The 6,000-nt window shown below is 44.6% G+C and overlaps 1 pseudogene; it reads right to left on the minus strand.

Moving 5' to 3' along the window:
* Positions 1–28: 28 nt before the first annotated feature.
* Positions 29–3,692, minus strand: LOC109779204 (uncharacterized; annotated as a pseudogene).
* Between the last annotated feature and the right edge of the window lie 2,308 nt (positions 3,693–6,000).

Here is a 6,000-nt window from a genome sequence, read left to right on the forward strand (position 1 = left end):
TGAGAGGTAACACAAGGTTGTATGCTTTATGATGTCATACTTCATTACTACATTGCTGAAAGTATAGAAACATGCATACATATTAAACTAGAAAAATAGAAGAACATGCTTCAGATTTATCCTACAATGGAGGAATATAATCCTTACTAGTCTGTGGAGCTATTTAAGGTAGTTCATGCTTCCATCGACACTGGATTCTCGATGTCCTCCTCCCTGACAGGCATCATCTGGGATCTGGTCCACCCACCCATGGAAAGAGCCCCATCGTAAGTAGAGGAAGAGTCGTAGCAAGAGATCAATCCCTATGCTGCACTACTACGTGATGCTGATGCTGCTTGTTTGGTGTACTCTACTTTGATCTTCTTCAACCTCACCACCACATCTCTTATCGTCATTCTCTGGTTAGGCATGCCGCTAGAGCAGAGCAAACCCAACTCGAATATCGGCACAAGAAATCCTTCAACAAGGTTGCAACTAGAAGAAGAGGAGCCTTGGAGTAGCTGGTTGTCAATGACACTCACAAGCTCCGCAGGAAATGCAGTGTGGACCCACTGCCTAAGGGTTAGTTCATGCCCAAACATAGCATCAATGGGTCTTTTCCTGGTGAATACTTCAAGGAGCATGATCCCGTAGCTGAACACGTCACTCTTTCGTGATGCCTTTCCAAAAGAGCCATACTCTGCACAAGAAGCATGAAACAAATGAATAAAGATGAGATCATGTATCTTCACTAGTAAATAGTCAATGGTTTGATAGATTCTAGCTAAGTACCTGGTGCCATGTAACCAACTATTCCAGGCATACTCGCACATATCATGGAGTTGTCATTGCCTAGAAGTAACCTTGCAATGCCGAAGTCTGCCACATGAGCAGTCATGTCCATATCGAACAACACATTGCTAGGTTTCAAGTCACAGTGCAGTATCACCTCATAGTGCTCGAAGTGTAGGTACTCCATTGCCATCGACACATCGAGCATGATGTTGATCCTTTCAAGAAACCCCAAAGGCACTGTACTCTGAGACCGGTGTAGCAGCATCTCTAAACTGCCATTTGGCATGTATGGAAGCACAAGTGCTCTGAAGTCTAGGTTGGAACATGTATTGAGTATCTGTATCAGGTTGCGGTGTCGCGCCATGCGGAGCACACGACACTCAGTATCAAAGCTTCTCTTGGCCTGCTCCAGCTGCATGTCAAGCACTTTTATCGCAACCACCAAACCACTCACTTGTCCCTTGAAGACTTTCCCAAAGCTTCCACTTCCCAACAAATTGTCCTCACTGAAATTGTGTGTGGCCCGAATGAGCTCATGATAAGAGACTATCTGGTGGACTATGCCATCGGATGGATCACCATCAATTTTGACCTCACCCTCATGCTTATGTTTCTTTCTGATCCACAACCATAAGCAAATAGCAATACTGCCAGAAGCTACCATGGAAGCTGGGAGTAGAAATTTTAGCCAGTGTATATTATTTGAACGAGGTCTGTCAAGACATGGCAAAAATCCTAGGCGTGGAGCACCGCACAGCCCAACATTCCCAATCAAAGATTTCAATGTGATGTTTGAGAAAACACCTCCCTCTGGTATTTGGCCTGCCAACCTATTGAATGAGAGGTTCATGGTAGTCAAGTCGGTTAAGCTTGCAAGGTATATTGGAATGGAACCAGAGAGGTTGTTGAAGGAGAGGTCTAAGGATGCTAAGCTAGTTAACTTTTGAAGTGAGTCTGGCATCGGGCCTCCGAACAAGTTGTGCGATAGATTTAGGTACATTGGCATCTTAAGTTGCCCCATTGATTCTGGGATGCTTGCTACAAAGGAGTTAGAAGAAAGGTCCATTTGGTATATTTGTATTAACCCGGAAACATCTGCCGGCAGTGCACCAACAAGAAAGTTATATGAAAGATTTAGTTCAATAAGTTTACCAAGGCCGAATAGTCTTGCCGGTATTATAGAACTTAACTGATTCTTGGACAGGTCCGTTTTCTCTAACTTACTAAGATTACCCAAGCTTCTTGGTATAGAGCCAGAAAAATTATTTCTTTGGAGAAACAACCGTTGTAGATTCCAAAGCATGCCTATTTCTGTTGGGATAGTGCCGAACATGTCATTACTAGAGAGGTCAAGCCACACGAGATTTTTCAGTGTAGTGATGGATTCCGGGATTGGCTCAGTGAGTAGGCTGTTAGAAAGATCTAACCACTCAAGACCGCTTATGTTTGAAATTGTTGCCGGAAGTCCACCTACTAATTTGTTGTAAGCTGGAGTTAAAGTTACCAATCGTGAAGAGAGGTTTCCCAGCCGTGAAAGAGTTCACTCCTATGTTAATCAGTTGGACGTTTCTACAGTTACAAAGAGCTGAAAAAAGCTCCATAATACTTCCATCTAAATTGTTGTTTTGCAGGTGAAGCTCCTCTAAACTTGCAATGTTCCCAAGTGTTGAAGGTACTGAGCCTGATAATTTATTTTCTTCAAAAGCTAGGAGAGACAACATGGACAAATTCCCAAGGGAAGCTTGAATTGTTCCGGTAAGTTGATTTGTTCCAAGATGCAGAAAGGAGAGTTTTTGCATTAATCCCAACTCTGGTGGGATGTGTCCTGTAAGGTTGCAGCCAGAGAGGTCTAGCATAGTAAGGCTAGTGAGATTGCTAAGAGCGGCTGGGATCAAGCCAACAAGGTTATTTCCACCCAGTGAAATACTTTCTAGGTGATGTAGTTCAACTAACCACAATGGCACAACATCCACAAAAGAATTGTCTGCCAAAGACAATCCTACTAAGTAATGAGACGATGCAAGCCCTGATGAAATTCGTCCCTGAAATTTATTTTCGGAGAGGTCAAGCACTTGCAACATTGGGAGGATAAAACTTTGGTTGTCTGGAATCGTACCAGTAAGGTTGTTGTTCGATAATATCATGAGGTCTAGCATGGACATGTTATATATGGCTTGTGGCACTAGGCCGGAGAACTGGTTGTGCTGCAGCTGCAAGTATGTAAGTTTGGATAGGGAGGCTATGCCATGTGGTATCGGACCTGACATGCTGTTTTTTCCAAAGTATATGAAGCTCAGGGAAGGCGTGTTATTGAATAAATAAGGTGGTATCTGCCCACTCAACTTATTAACTTCCAGAGAAATCGTCTCAAGTTTCTGCATACGAACAAACACCTCAGGTGGGATTTGGCCCGTGAGTTGGTTAAAACTTAGACTAAGGAACTCGAGCCTTGTGAGGTTCCCTATGGCAGCAGGAATGACATCTGACAGGCTATTTTCATCAAGGCTAAGATATCGAAGCCGACATAGCTTGCCAAGCTCCGGAGGGATGGAACCCGTAAGGTTGGTGCCCCTGAGAGTAAGAACAGAGAGGAAAGAGAGATTACCAAAGTGGGGAGCAATCGGTCCAGAAAGAGGCGTGTCTACCAATGTTAGAGCCGTGACGCGCTGCCGCCGGCGGCTGCACGAGACACCTATCCAGTGGCAGAAGGACGTGCCGGTCCAGCTGCCGGCAAGGACACGACGAGGGTCGGCGAGCTGGGCTTTGAAAGCCAGCAGCGCAGAGAGGTCCGTGTCGCTGCCGTTGGATGGACTCGAAGAGGAGGAAACAGAGATGGCAGAGAGTGCTAGGAGTAGGAGGACGATGATGTTGGGAATGCGGGCATATGACGGTGGAGCGGCCATGGCTCGACTTGGCTGTTCAGGTGTTTATCTTGTGAGATCAGGAGCGGGAGCACCTGGGAATTTATATGGGTTTCCCCTGGAATCTCGTCCCGTTTTGCGCCACAGGTGTAGCAATCGTTCCATCATAGTCGCCTGACAGTCTCTGCACGGCATGGACACACCCTAGAGCTACATGTCCGGCCTGACTCCCACCTGAGCTCAAGCCTTGACTAATCAAAGATAAGGGAGTGTGTTGAGCGTAGTGCAAAAGATGTACACTAGCTACGTATACCAAATCGGTGATGATAATAATATCTTTCTTCGGTATGGTGGCATAGACTCCTCCATAAACATGGTCCCAACGCGGAACTTCTCCATTGCAAGATATTCACAAAGCTCGGTAAAATCACATTATTACGAAAGCAATTATACTAGTAGTATATCACCAGATTCTATCGTGCCTGGATATTTAATATGGGTTTTCTGCAGTCACATTTCTCTCTTCTTTTTTTAACTGGACATTTCTCTGTTTGTTTGTCCGTCGCTGTCTTCTCTTCGGCGGTAGCTGCCTAACTCGCTTGACGGTCTCTGCATGGGACAGGGTGCTAGTGACTCAAATCAGTGACAGTATGCTGGCTCGTCTCAATCATGTAAGGAAAACTTGTGGAAAAAGCTTGGAAAATGGACGCCACGACAAGACTTGGAGACTTGAGTTGCCAGCGCTGTACAACTTGCAGCCTTTTTTCTCCCATAATGGTGTACAACTTGAAGCAATACAGTGTAGTGTTGAGTGTTGACATCGCTCGGCATGAGTGCTTATATTAGCTACTTCCTCCATCCCATAATTACATCTTTACATTACGGGACGGAGGGAGAGTATCTTACAATGTAGTGTTGATTGTTAAGTTTGGTCATGACTCATGAGCAGCTAGCTAACAGCCCATTATTCTTTACCGTTTCCCCTACCTGTGCGATGAAATGGTGGTCTCACCTCCCTCCCGCATCACACCCGGGATCATTGCCCGCTTCTCGTCACCGCTGCCATGACCCCTTATTCTTTACCACTCCATTTTCGCTTTGAAATGGAATGTATCCCTATCAAATGGAAAGTTAAATGAGAGCATGTTACATTTTTTCCTAGAATACAGATAGTATGTGTTATGTTATGCTCCACATTCAAGTATAAAGAGGGAGGCTAACTTCTGACGAGCGAGCGGAGCGAGGCCCGTCGCCGGTAGGCTCTTGTAAGCCGCCGCACGGGATAAGTTGATCAGTTGTAACTCCCCGGCGTTTGTAACCTCCCCCGATATAGTGAAATTTGGCTGGCTGGCGCCCGTGGTTTCCCCCCCTTTGTGTTGGAGGGGTTTTCCACATTAAATTCTCGTGTTCCTTGCTTGTTTTTGTTCTTCATCGAGTTCGATTGCGTGTCGTATCTCTAACAGTATGTGTAACGAAGAAGTGTCAAAGAAACCGGGAACAAGGCCTTTCACCCGTTCAACAAACACGCATGAGATTTTATTTTATTCTAAAGTTTTTTTAGCAAATTTATTTTATTGTATCAAGGAAGAACTTAAACTTTACTGAAGCTGGAGGCCCGATGGAGCTCATCGAGTGTTATGTCACAGCTCACCCCCAAAAGAAGGCTCATGGGCGCAAGGTGCCACCGACGATTAACTTGAGCCCTCCATGCCTAGCTAGTGGATAAATCACTAATTATGGGGTACACTTTGCAAATGTTACTGGTGCTAACAAGTGGGATACTACATATGTGTCAATTGTCGCAATCTGGGAGTTTTTTTTTATTTTGTAAAAAAAATTCCAACGTTTTATCTTTGAAACCATGCGTTCAAATCACAATCCGTTTTCAACGTTGGATTACTCGCGTCGAAATCTTCAAAACTGGATCCCATGTTAATAATTTTTAAAAACAAAAACCGGAAGAAAAAATGAAACACGGAAGCACGGTTGCGCTTTTCACTTTTTTTGAAAGGCGCGGTCCATGTTTTTCCTTTTTAGGAAGCGCTTCTCGAGAAACACAAATGTGCTTCTCGTAGAAGAATAGGATGTGCTTTTCCCTTTTTCAGGGAAGCACTCGGAAAAAACAGCTATGCTTCTTGTGGAAGTAAGGCTATGCTTCTCACTTTTATGGGAAGGACATGTTGTGCTTTCTCTCGAAAGCACCGATGGCATAGCACAATCGTGTTTCTCAAAGAAGTCACAAAACAAAACAAAAATCAGTAAACCGGATCCTAGGAAAAACCAGGAAGAAGTCAAAAGGCTAAAAAAACACAAAGAAAAAAAAACATGATCCGGCAGGGTACACCCATCGCGTGCGACATGGCGC

This window comes from Aegilops tauschii, chromosome 7 (assembly GCF_002575655.3).
Source record: "Aegilops tauschii subsp. strangulata cultivar AL8/78 chromosome 7, Aet v6.0, whole genome shotgun sequence".
In the NCBI taxonomy this organism is placed as follows: Eukaryota; Viridiplantae; Streptophyta; class Magnoliopsida; order Poales; family Poaceae; genus Aegilops; species Aegilops tauschii.